General features: G+C 30.0%; 1 long non-coding RNA gene across 1 annotated transcript; it reads right to left on the bottom strand.

The window, feature by feature from the left end:
* Positions 1-1,611: 1,611 nt before the first annotated feature.
* Positions 1,612-10,059, bottom strand: LOC129222637 (uncharacterized). Its single transcript, XR_008580593.1, has 3 exons — positions 9,942-10,059; positions 8,022-8,115; positions 1,612-1,821 (listed from the first exon to the last, which is right to left on the bottom strand). It is a non-coding gene; the product is annotated as an uncharacterized LOC129222637 (long non-coding RNA).
* Positions 10,060-14,457: the final 4,398 nt, after the last annotated feature.

Raw genomic sequence — 14,457 nt, 5'->3', positions numbered from 1 at the left:
GTTCGAGATAATCTCCGGAACCACTGCACCTATTTGAAAAATTCCTCCACTATATGAAAGGTGCTTTCTTACTGAGTGACATAGGCTATAATTCGAAAAAATCCAAGAAATACCCTAGTAGCACAAAAAACCGAACGACGTAGAAAAACTTTCAAAAACAATATAGAACTATATTTTCCCCGACGTCGAACTACTTAAAAACTTGCCACTTCCGTTACGTTCACGAATATCGGCCATGAACATTCAGGAATAACGGTCCTGAATATTCAGAAATAACGGTTCTAAAACCGATCGACATAGAAAAATTTTCAAAAACTACATAGAACTATATTTTAACCGACGTCGAACTACGTAAAAACTTGCCACTTCCGTTACGTTCACGAATATCGGCCCTGAACATACAGGAATAACGGTCCTGAATATTCAGAAATAACAGTTCTAAAAACCGATCGACGTAGAAAAAGTTTCAAAAACTACATAGAACTATATTTTCACCGACGTCGAACTACGTAAAAACTTGCCACTTCCGTTACGTTCACGAATATCGGCCCTGAACATTCAGTAGTAACGGTTCTATATCGTCGCCCTAATTGATGACGATATGAGAATTGCTATGAGGCGTCAATATGTCATTTTTTTTTTTAGATACAATAATTTATAAATAAAGAGTTTTTACACTTCTTTCAAAACATATTCATCATAATTGCGGTTGATGTTATTAAGTAAGAAGGTTTTGTACTATTGCTCGGCACAAGCATGCAATTTCATACATCAGATGCATTTGTGTTCAAGATACATGAAGCTCAAGCATTTTCCCGATTTCATTCATGTGAAACAGTGCTTTCTATTTACGTACTTAAAGTACAATGAAATATTAAGAAAAAGCCCTTTAAAAAAAGGAGAAAATAAACTTTTTAACCCAATATTGAAAGAAAATTGGCCTTTTTCTAAAATTCTTAAATGAAAAAAAAATTAAGTAAATAATTAAAATTTAATAAATAATAATAAATAAAATAGGATTAAATAAGACGGTTAAAATCTTTCACGTTTTGTAAATATGATGGCTTTTTGCAGCACAAATTTCAGAAATAATTTCTGCCCAACATATTTTTTTGTCAGAAAATAAAATAGTAAAAATAAAGCTTTCTTACAGTAAAAAAAGTCAACCTCAAATTCCAATAAATACAAAATAATCATTAAATATATTTTACTAATTATACATAAATCACCATAATATACCTATAAATGACATCTTCAATAAAACAATAACCACATCAGTAAAAACAGTAGAAATAACAGAAAAATAAGAGTATACTTAAGTTTTTCTAAGCATGAGCCTACAACCTTAAAACTGAAATTGTACTTTTTCAGCAATGCCTTTTAGTAGCAATTTTTAAAAGCATTAACAAAGGAATGCAGGTTAAGGCTCTTAGATTTTCTTTCATGCAAGGCATGAAATTACTTAGTAGTTTCTCAGCTTTTGGGGATCAAGTTGTTATTCAAGAGTCAGACTACTCGTTGCAAAATACAATATCTTGCCTAAATAAAGAGTAGAAGCAAAACTATTTCTTAAAATATTTATTAAAAACAAATTAAACAGAACTGGTTTACATAGTATATACAGGAAACACTGCATCAGCTGTAAATATATGAAGTCAATTAAACACACTCAGGTAAAGACTAGAGCAACAAAATCTAATCATCCATTCACCATAGAGCATTGGGATTGTTCGCAGCACTCAATCCTTTCCACACATGAACACTTCAGAATACTTAACCAAATCTTGTTTTCACGTATTGAAATAGCATAGGGAGCACAAGCTGAAAAACATATAAGAATTAAAAACATTTAACATTTTTTTACTGTACAAAATAATAAACCATCAATTTTTGACTGTATACCGAGTAAGAACAATCTGTTTTTAGATAGTCACAGGGGAGAATTGAATTAGTCATGTTGATTGTACCAGTAATGTAATGTTAAAATTGCAAAAAATGCACTTTACTTTGAAATAGTATGAATGGCTCAGCCAAGGGGTTTTGGAGTCAAACCTCCCGAATAGAACTCGCAATTTCAACACATATTGCAGGGTTTAGTTTTTACCACGACATGGGGAAAACTAGGTTTTTTGCAGGTAGAAACTGTGGTGAAAAACCTAGAAAATATTGTCAGCCTGCTTAATCAGGCAACGGTTGAATGAATACCCTGTTTATATGAATAAAACCTCTAAACCTCTTGGTACCGAATATTTCTCCACAGAAGCAATGTTAAAGATCCCCACTTAATTGAATAATTTCCCCCAATAATCAAATAATATTGATCAGCTTTTGTTAATATTTTTGTTGAGAAAAATTTTGAATCGACTAGATATAAGCTAAGAACAGCTATTGATGTAAAAATGTAAAATAATATTTTTCGCTATCAACAGGAGAGGAAGCATTCATTTTCCATCAAAACAACTCTTCTGATCCATCTAATTTCTTTTGTCGTTGCTATTACAAAAAAAAAAAGCGCAGCTGAAAAATTTAATAAAAAAAAGAAATATACACATTTCAGACAGTAATAAATTGATAAATACAGTACGCTCTTAATGTCACGAAATCGAAGGAACAGTAAATATATATAGGTAGTTTTCGACATAACAAGGTCATAACCATAATAAAATAATATTATTCTAAAAATCAGTCACGATCACTAAAAATAAGTGGAAATATGTATTGAAAAAAAAGTCTTAAAAGAATAACAATTGAAATTTTTTAAATGAGTCAAAATTAGAGAAAAAAAGAATGCTCTAGTGAAGTAGCAAAACGTAATAATTATCACGACTAAATTGGCAAAGATTTCGATTACCAAATTGCAGAATGGTTTCAAACGAGATTCGAACGCCCCAATACAAAAGAAGTTGCACAAAAGATTGCACCATTCCTTGTGTCTCTAAAGGGGGTTCCCGTTCATCTCCCCTTTTTATGGAGGTGAAAATCGAGTCAAAAGGTTCAACCGAATGGTGTGAAAAGTTTTAAGCACTTTTTTAGGCTTCTCAGCAGGCTTGGCAAGGTTTTGGACAACAGTAAAAACCCTGGTTTTTACCATCCTGTCCAAAACTATATTTATAGAAAAATTGTAGTTTGTGACAAAACATCAAAAACAAAATAAAATGTATCAAAGTAATGTTATATATTGAACATTAATTCAATGTGAACATTCAACTTATTTATGCAGCTGATTTTAATCTAGTTACATAGAAATTGAATTCTTGATCAAAATTTTAATTTGTATGCATTCGTTTATTTTTTTTGATAAAGTAATCAAATTTCCCTAGTTGATACATGTGCAAAAGACAGTGGGGTTGGCAAGGTTTATAATGCCCTGTTCAAAACCCTAGTGTCCAAAATTATTTTCTGAGAAACTATATTTTGTGAGAAAATATGACAGAAAAAAATGTGTCAAAATTGTTTTTTTTTTTTTTTCGACTATTTAATATATTTATTCAACGTGAACATTTAAGTATAAATATATATGTATTTATACAGCTGATTTTAATCTAATTACGTAGAAATTCAATTCTTCATTAAAAATTTCAATTTGTATGCATGTTTTTTTCCTAGCCATAAACCAAATTTTTTGACATTTATGCATGTGTACAAAAGAAAATGTTCAAAATATTAGTGCAATAATCGACTTAAATGCAAAAATTTTTTTGTAGTTACAGGATGTATTATACATCAAAAGTGAAACTAAAAAAAGAATATTCACAAGTTTTGAAATGTAAATGTTTAATCATTAATTTATTAATCTTTAATCCATGATTTAAAAAAAAAAACCGAAAAAATTAAGCTTTTTTGGCACCTAAATATGTCACATTTAATAACATTCCTTTGAGTTACAAATGGAACTAAATTTAGTTGTCTTCGTAGCATTGTTAATTTCCTTTTATAATTCTACCAACTGTTACATAAGGAAATTTTTATGTAATAGAGTTATTGACAATTTTTTAAAAGTATTTTTAAAAACAAACATTTGAGAAAAATATTATCAAATACTCATTAACCTCATTAATATCTATATTTATGCATAACAAATATTGCAGTAAATACAAATTGATTAAATTAGACCCAACTTTGGCTTTTGCATACTTTTGGACAGCTTAAAACAATTTCTGACAGTTCTGGACGGTATAAAGCACCGGTTCTGTCCTAAACCAGTTTTGGACAGTCCAAAACTCAACTCTGTTTCTCAGGACTTACATTTTCTGATGCTGCTGTGCTCTAGAATGAAAACAACAGTAGATAGGCTTCACGGAATCATTCCTCCTCCCCCCCCCAAAAAAAAAATAATGAAGGGTGTGATAAATTTTTGGAAACATTTCTCTAGTTGCTTCGAGACAAAAAACTGTGGTTTCCTGGAAAAATTATAAATGGGTTTGAAAAATATTCAACATTACAAGGTTTTGATTAAAAAGTCTTCGACATAATAAAAAATAACCTCAGGTAAATACGCAAAATCGAGGGGGAAAATAATTTTGTCACATCAAGGTCTTTGAGATATCGAAGATCAAGACATCGAGAGTATACTGTATTGAGTGGAAAACAAAGCGAACAAGGAGGTAAAAAAGGGAGTTCAGAAAAGTGATCCCAAAGACCTCAAGCAAGGAATCCAATATCACAGAATTTTTCAAAATATGGTGTACTGAAAAAACATGCCAAAACATAAATTTCATATTTCTCAAGTTGTTACCTTTTAATAATTTTAATACGTACTTATAATATATTTTTCTAATTATGAAACTATTTTGTTGCTTACTTAGCTTATTTCAAAAGCTTTTTACCAAATGACATTATTTCCTATATATAGTTATTGATTAATTATTATTACATTGTCAATTTAGAAAGGTAAGGAAATTTTCCCTACTTAATGGAAAATATTTCTTGGAACCGACAATATTTGATTAAGCAAGAGCCGACAGTACTATTAACCCCATTTCATTTTCTTGAAGGCAGTGACTTATTATTCTTACTAAGCAGGGTTGGCTTTCTGCTGCCAGAAACGGGTTACAACTGTAAAAACAAAAAATGTCTATTTAATAATTCAAGTAATTACTTAATCATCATATTTGCTTAAGTAAACTAAAAAATGCAACCCTTAAGTAAACTAAAACTTGCCAGCCCGCCCCTTATATTTATATTTCTACATTACGAAGATTGAAGTAAATATGAACTGATTAGATTACACTCTGTTTGTGTAAACATACTTTAGGACAGTTTAAGACACTTTTGGATGGTAAAAACCACCTGTCCTGTCCTAAACCAGTTTTGGACAGTCCAAAACCCAAACCTAGTTTGGTCCCTTGCAATTGCTACATGTTAAATCCTCTACTTGGTATCATTCAGCTGCTTCAAAGTTCCCTTCATTTAAAGAAAAAAAAATTTGCATTTATAAGTTGCGAGGGAGGGGGTCACACTAATAGCCACACCTTTTTCCTCAAAAAATCATGCACTGAAGTTTCCACTAAATTTATTTTATTGAATTACTAGTTACAGTATATGTAAAAACGACATAACGTGCATAAAGTATTAAAAAAGAGTTTAAATTCTTTCTTTTTTACTCTACTTTTTAATTACTCTTTAACACTTTATTTGTATTTTATACACGTTCTGTCGTTTTCACTCATTAAGTTTTTCGACAGCTCTTTTACAACTAGTTACAGTAATCTTTGCCTTATGGGTCAGTATGGGACATAATGATTTTGATAAAAAAAACCGATTGATAACGATAAAAGAAAAACCAGAGTTGATTTATGTTAACTCCAAATTTTGTGGAAAAAAAAAAGTTCTTATTTTATACATTGTTTCGCTGTTCCAAATCCAATCTGAAATCCCTTTAGCCTGAAGGACTTCGCTAAAAATGACTAGGAAGCAAGAGGTGTTTTAACTTTTTTTTTTTGCTTTCAGTGGAATTGATTGAGCGTAAAAGTGATGAAAGCGCTGCTTCTATCACGGCTATAAAAATCTTTAAAATTTTACATGCCTTGCCGGGCATGTTTGTCTAAAAAATACATGCCCGGTTTTCCTTATTGTATATCAATAAAAGCATTTGAATTTGTCGTACAGCATTAATCAGACGAATTATTTTTATATAAATTAATTTTAAAAAATGGTTTCAATAAATAGTACATAATAAGCCGTCGTTAAATTTAACAAAATTTAAATTATATAAAGGGAAGGATCACTTCCACGCAAACCAGAAACAGCAGACTTAAAATTAATTTTGAGCTCCAAGTAAGGATACGGTAATTTTTCAATCAAATACGAAATAATAAAGTTAAGGAAAAAATATGTGATAAAAAATTACATGCCAGGCCAGGCATGTAAGAAGAGTAAAAGATTTATGCCCCATCGGAATTTTTAAATGCCTTGTGCATGTCGGGCAATATAATCTGAGCCCTGGTTCCTACATAAGAAATATTATGAAATGTCTAACTTTAGGGTATACATTTTGTTTAAACCTGTTTTTGCGAGACAAAATTTTTTGAAGGGCCGCAAAGCAGACCAAATTTGTGTTTTGAGTCAACCACTGAAAAAGCGAATCAGGAAATTATAAATTTATAAATTTATGCCAGATATTATTTTGAAATGAAATTAATTTAAAAGAAACCTAACAAATGTTTCGAAAAGGTACTATCATATCAAATGACTTAAGACAACCTCAAGTGCGCATATCTCTACAAATTGCTGGAATTGTGTCATTGTCTACTCTTTGGTACATTCCTCCTTTCCTTAGACTAAATAGGGAGTAGAGAGGTACCGAGTACTCTGTAACTACTCGGCACTCAGCCAAATTTTGCTCAGATACTCAGCTAATACTGAGTAGTTGTAAAAAAAAAATCGAATATTGGTTCAAGATAGAGTTGACAATTAATAAAAAAAAGTGCAAACAGATAATATAGTGCAATCATTTACAATTCAAATTTACAACTCAAATTTAAATTTTGAGAATAATGAGGTTTGTTATGCTTCAATGAAGTAAATCTTTATTTTAATGTCACCAAAGTTAATAAAACTTATTTATTAAAAATGAGACACAAAAAAGGCAAGTATAGAAAATATGAAAATACTTTTGGTTTAAAAATAAAAGCAAATAAATCATTTTTTTAAGCAAATAAAACATTAAAAGCAGAAATGTGCAGGAATACTGTAGACGTGTGTTTTGGCATTACAAGGAATGCCTTTTAATCCACAAAATGCGAGTTTATGTGTTAAAAATATCCGACAAAAGTCGGATATTTTTGTAGGATGTCTTTACATTCATTAGCTCACACTTTATGCACTGAAAAAGACGTTCCTTGCAACACAGAAGCATGGGTCTGCAGGATTTCTGCACATTTGTACTTTTAACACTTTATTTGCTTTAAAAAATTATTTACGTTTGGCAACTAGAACTATTATAGGTTGATATAATTTGTTTTAATTCCAACTTGATTAATCATACCTTTTATTTATTTGCTTTCTTCTAATTTTAAAAATAACATTTTTGTAAAATTTTTGACACAAGCAAAAGTTTTTAAATGATGCATAATTAAATTTCAGATGAAGTTTTGTTTTAAAAACTGTTATATGGACATGGAGGTCTATACTACAGTTCCAATGAGTTCAAAATTCATCATGTGTTTGTCTGTGGTTCTTCTTAAAGTATATTTGATACTCAGCCAAGTAGTGACAGGTTGAGTACTCGGCACAAGTGCTACTCAGTACGTCTCTAATAGGGAGAATTCTCAGAAATACAAACACTGGCGCACTTAAATACAAGACGATTCTTTTAAGTAGTTCATTGATAGTTAAGAATCGAATTTGAAAACTGATAACATTAAAAAATGTCATGATAACAAAAAGAGATTTTAACATGCAAATGAATAGAGAAAATTGGGACTGAGGGATTCTGATACTAGCAATAAAGGATTGATAACATTGACCCCAATCATATAAGGCAGAGACTACTGTACATTTTCTATAATATGAGTTCTTACCATTTTTGTCCGGGTCTGCAGCAACATTATTGCTTGTTGAGTATATCCCAATAACTTTCCTGCAGATTTTCCAAGCACTAACTAAGTAACAAATCTGTAACAGATAAAAAAAAAATGTATGCAAACAACAGAACTATCCATAAACTAAACACACACACACACAAAGGGGGGTAGGTACTTTACATAAATGAGACAAACATCAAAGTTAGAAATCAGCAAAAAATCCTACTGGTCCTTCGGGCTAGTCAACAGCAACATTATTGGTCCGCTTTAAATTTAACCAATAAATATGTCTGTACGTAAAATTATTTATGCTTTATGATTGCATTTATTAAGTAATCTTTACTAATAATGAAGCTGAAAGTCTGTATCTGAATCTCTGTCTATTACGCGCATAGCGCCTAGACCGTTTGGCCAATTTCCATGAAATTCGGCGAACACCTCAAAGTGATTTTTTCAAAATTCGATTTTGTTCTTTTTCTATTCTAATTTTAAGAACATTTTACCAAGCAAATTATAATAACGTGGACAAACAAATGCCAACAATGTGTGCCAAGTGTCAAGCAATTAACGAGGAATTAATCATCCATCATTTGAAATATACAGGCGAACCAAATGACCTTTTAATTTTCTACGACTGGCATAGCCATCCGGGTACCACTAGTTTTAAATATAACTTTCTTTATTTTTAGCTAATTGATTTAACATTAAATAAAGCACTATATTCAAAATTTGTTTGGCAATAAACATTTAATTTTTAAACAGTCAAGTTTAAACAGTCGGAAAACTAATTTCATTAATCAACCCTTAAAATGTGCTACCAAAAATTCGATAATTTAATTTTGCTATTTTTACTTAGTTTCAAATGCTGAATAAAATGTGGATGATTCATATAAATTATGTACAGCGGTTTGAAAAAAAAAGTCAATGAATGGTTTAGCTAATAATTAGTTCAGGCATCAACCAGGCTTATGCTTTTGAATTTTTTTTAGCAAAGTGTGAGCATAAATTGCCAAGGGACCACCGATTTTTTTTTTTTTTTTTTTTGTCCCTTTTTGTAGTCTGAGGCAGGTTTCACTGGTCCGGGACCAGTGAACCAGCCGTAATTTTGAACGCTGAACAATATGCACTATTATCAACAAAATGAACTAATTTTACACAAAATAAGTGAAACTAGAAAATTATGAAAACATTTTTTAATGTTCATAACCTAAAAGACCTTGCACTGAAATACAAAAGCAAAATTTTGAGCAGCAAAGGTAAACACACTTTCAATCTTTTATTTATTTATTTATTTTTTTCAATAATAGTGAAATCCTTTTCCTCATTTAGTAAAAAAATTATTTCATCCACCCCATATCAATATAAAATGCATTGGATTGAGATGAAACTGAGAAACTAATTCCTAATCCTAAGTAGAAAGGAGAGTCTGCAAAACTTATTTGCATCTTAAAACGCTAATCAAGAAAATGCATTTGAACAAAGTACTTCAAAAATACTTACAGGACCAAAATAGTTTGAACATAAAACCATCTTAGATGCATAGGAAATAATATTATTTGTACATTATTTGCTAACAAATCTTATGCAAACATTACCAAATATAAATATAATTATCTCAACCGTAAACAATAAAACAAAAAACAAATATCAAAGCAAGTGTACTAAATTAAAATTTGAAGGGGTAAGAAAATAACTGAAATTATTGGGGGGGGGGGGGGGGAATGCTACCTCAATTTTTAAAAGCTGGAAAATAAAAATAACATGGAATAAGATCAACAAAAGAAAAACACACAATTCCAAATACTCAACTCACAATAGGAAAAAATAGCGTTGTAAATAATACAAAATAATACAAAGCCGAAAACTACAGAATCATAACATTTTATATTTTGTAACTTTGCTTGTAATGTTACTTACTTAAATTGTAGTTCATTATGATGTTTCAATATGCTGAATCCAATTTATCAATGGCGATGTTTCTTTCCCAAAGTTGCCATGCCGTGATGCCGTTTGCCGCCATACAAATACAAAATGGAAGTAGCAACAAGTCATCATGATCACGTGACATCCGGTTCCGGAATTGGTCTTGTTATACAGAAGTTATACAGATTCACGTCGAAATTGGTCAAAAAACGTTTTTCGATGTTTGCAATTTTTTCTATTTACTACTGATTTCTATACAAATAAGAATATAGCTATATTTTCGAATAATAAAATGACACATTGATTTCTTAATGACACATTGATGAAAATAAGCAGTAAAAACTTCGAGGTATTTCTTTTAAAGATTGTTTCGATATCTGCATCTTCAGAGTTTTTTTTTTTTCTTTTAATAATCTGCCAATGAAAATATGCCAAAGAAAAAGTATATTTATTTTCCTCATTTGATTTAAAACAGCTTAAATATGAAATTTTAAAAAATGTCGAAAAAAAAACATATTTTGGCACAGATCTATGTTTAGAAAACCATATGGGGATTTTTTTATAGATTGACGTCGAAGTATGTCGGTGTCACAATATTTTCTTTCGACATTAAACGACTTTTTTCGACGTTCGCGAAATTTTTCTATTTTTCTCCTAAATTGCATATTTATAAGAAAAATTACGAAATAAACGCTTTTAATTATGGCTAACTATTTTTAAAAAATCGAAACAAGAAGTAAAAACCACTTTTTATATAAAGCCAGTGAAAAAAATATACTTTGACATAGTTCTATATTTTAAAAACTGTATCCGTTATGAATCGGGATTCAAAACGTCGATCTGTGTCGGTCCTATGTCGTTCTATATTTTTGTGCTACTAGGGTAGTAGCACAAAAAACCGATCGACGTCGAAAAACTTTCAAAAACGATGTAGAACTATATCGGCACCGACGTCGAACTACTTAAAAACTTGCCACTTCCGTTACGTTCACGAATATCGGCCCTGAACATTCAGGAATAACGGTCCTGAATGTTCAGAAATAACGGTTCTAAATACCGATCGACGTCGAAACACTTTCAAAAATAATATAGAACTATATTTCCACCGACGTCGAACTACGTAAAAACTTGCCACTTCCGTTACGTTCACGAATATAGGCCCTGAACATTCAGGAATAACGGTCCTGAATGTTCAGAAATAACGGTTCTAAATATCGATCGACGTCGAAACACTTTCAAAAATAATATAGAACTATATTTCCACCGACGTCGAACTACGTAAAAACTTGCCACTTCCGTTACATTCACGAATATCGGCCCTGAACATCAAGGAATAAAGGTCCTGAATATTCAGAAATAACAGTTATAAAATCCGATCGACGTAGAAAAACTTTCAAAATTAATATAGAACTATATTTTCACCGACGTCGAACTACCTAAAAAGGTGCCACTCCTGAATATTTAGTAATAACAGCTCAGGAACCGTTTGGGGCCCTGAAACTGACATAAATGACCGTGTAAAATCATTTTTTCAGCGATGTGATAGCACGTAAAAAGCTGCCCTTTACGAATTTTTGTCATCTTATCTTATGCAATGGTAAATTATTGCAGAATGTAAAAATCTTGCTTTAATTAAAACAGGAACAATTTTTTTTTTTACAAATGTTTATTAAAAAATAATCATACAGACATAAGTATAAGCAGTCAGACAAAAGTTGGCAGAGAAGAAACATCAACACTATTAAACTAATGTAAGCATTCCTACATAGTAAACAGGGCTCCCACTTCATGAAAACCTTTAAAAACATCTCAAAAATACTTAACTTTATACATAACACCTTCTCATCTTGAAATTTTACACAAACATTAAGAAGATATTATCTTCATCTTACCTTACACCTTGGACAAAAATAGGAACATTTTTCTAAGAGACTTTTTTTCAATGATGGATAAAATTCAGAGTATTACAACATTGTAAAGCATAATTAATGGTTGTATAAATTTTAAGATAAAACATCTAGGCAAAGCTACATGAATGTAATTAGGATTGTAATATGATTTATTAATTATACAATGAAAAAATCATATAGTCCAGTAGATCTGCAATGGAGCAGTAGTGTATTAAAAACAGTAATTTTTCCATAATACTTAAGCTTTCCTTTTGGTAAGTATGTGAATCATTTTCAGTGTTTGTAACTTTGATTTGTTTTTAAACAATAGAATCTTTTTTTAAATTTAAATCAGATCTTTTTGATTTTTATTAAATTTATAATTATTTATTACTTTAAATTTATAAACATTATATTTCATACAGTAGATGAATATTCAGCTTACTTTTCAAACTAATTTCTCTTACTAAAAATACGTTATGATACTTCGATAACAAGCGATTTTGATTTATGAGTTGCTTAAAAATACGGTTTCTATCATGTACGTTTTAATATAAAAGAATATGTTGAGCAATTACTATTCCTAATTACATCAGCGATGATGTATGAAAAAACTGAAAAATTTATTTGGTTCTATACTGAATTGTACTGTAATTTTGGAGTAAAAGCAATATTGCAAGAGGGAAAATCTGTTTTGCACACATGAAGAGGGATATATGTAGTTTTGCCTGTTGAAGTTTAGATTGTATAATGCAGTGTAGTTAAATTTAGAGCAACACAAATCTAAAAACACAAAATTAATTTATTAAAATAAAATCAATTAATTTAAATCAACGAACCCTGATCATTTTATTTTACTATTTTCAAAGATTTATCTTGCATTTATGCACCTAATTACAGAGAAAGTATTAAGGGGTAAAACTGTTTGGAAGATCAAAAATACCCAGACCAAAATTTATTAAACGCTGACTAAATGCTAACAAAATTGACTAACCTCATTATAATAAGTGATATTATGCATTGTAAAATGAGTGCTTGTTTTATTTTTAATGTATGGCAATATATAATTCGTGAATTAAAACTAAAATTTAGGCTAATACCTGTAAGTTTAGTTTTACATAATTTCTATATAATGATTAGCGGAGACAAGGTAAAATATCTATAAATTGTACATTCAGCACTGTTTATTTTCTAATTAAAAAAAGCAGTACATATTTGTTAGCAACAGCCTAAAAAGAAAGTCTCATAACTTTGTACTAAAACTGAGAACATATCATGCTCAGAAAACTAAGAAGTAATGGGTAGAATCTGAATTTCTCTTGTACCATGATAGATGTATTAACAGACTGAGTTATGATGTATTTAAAAGAAGCATGAAAGTATATTTCGTCTTTCTAGAGATTAGAACACAAAAAATGCTGTCATAAACTTTGTTCATTATTTGGGACAAAAATAGGAGAAAAAAAAAAAAAAACAATTTGATGAATGAATCTTTTGAGAACTCACCCCTTATTTATCATGTAACGGTTTTGTACACATTTAAAAATAAACACACTATGCAGTGATAATTGATTTTAATAGAGACAAGTACATGTGCAGTGTAACATAAACTTTATTTTACTATGAACTGAAAAGTTTACTTTATAGGGGGAGAAAGGGAGGTTTCTTAAAATAAAAAAAAAATAAATAAAAGCATTTTTTCTGTTACAAAAATGGTTATGTTTTATATTTTGTAGCTATTAGAACCAATTTTAATCAGGCATATTGAAAATGAAAAAAAATTTCCTGAAAATTTATTAATCTTTTTTCAACTGTTAATTATCCTTTTTAATGTGTTAAACAAAAATGAATTCTATAGCAGCTTAAACATTTATTGCAGAAATAAAGATACATATCAACCATCATTTGTTAAAACAAAAGAAAAAAAATCATTTACAACTTTCTAATAGCTAAATCTACAAGAAACCATTTCAACTAAAGGAGGTAAAGCTTGTTGTCTAGTTTTCAAAACTTAAATGTAATTTAAATTATTAAAAAAAAAAAAAAAGTATTTTTAAACATAAATCAGCTCTTTGAAATACTTGCAAAAAAATTTTTTTAGCATAGTTAATTTCTTAAATAAAGGATTTAAATTGGAATTAATGTTGAAACATTTTAAATTTCTTAAAAAACTCCATTTAAATAGCCAAATTTGAGACACTTTCAGTTTGTCAAGTGTTAAATCTCTCAAGTTTCAGTTTAAAACAAATCACTTTTCTTCTGTTTGGTTTTTGAATTTATGGGGACAAAAAAAAAGGAATAATGCATCACTCTCCAATACTTCAGGAACAAAAAAATTTTCTTTTTCAATGGAAGGGGGGGGGGGGATTTATTACACCAATAGACAGTCCACCCATTGCGACACCTTACTTTGAAAATTTTGGCAATGTCTCACTTATTCAGCATTTTAGTTTTACTTCTGCCCTACTCTGAAAACAAACTCAGTTCAGAACAGTCTGTAGTACTTTTATTTTTGGTGCTGGGCCTCAATCCGTCCCAATCTGTAGCGCCAGCTAGGACTCTGCCCAACTTGTCCGCCAATTCTTCTTTTGGCATACCTTCAAACCTTATGGAGGCGCAAG

The sequence above is a fragment of the Uloborus diversus genome, chromosome 5, assembly GCF_026930045.1.
Source record: "Uloborus diversus isolate 005 chromosome 5, Udiv.v.3.1, whole genome shotgun sequence".
NCBI lineage: Eukaryota > Metazoa > Arthropoda > Arachnida > Araneae > Uloboridae > Uloborus > Uloborus diversus.
This window is presented reverse-complemented; position numbering and strand designations above follow the sequence as displayed.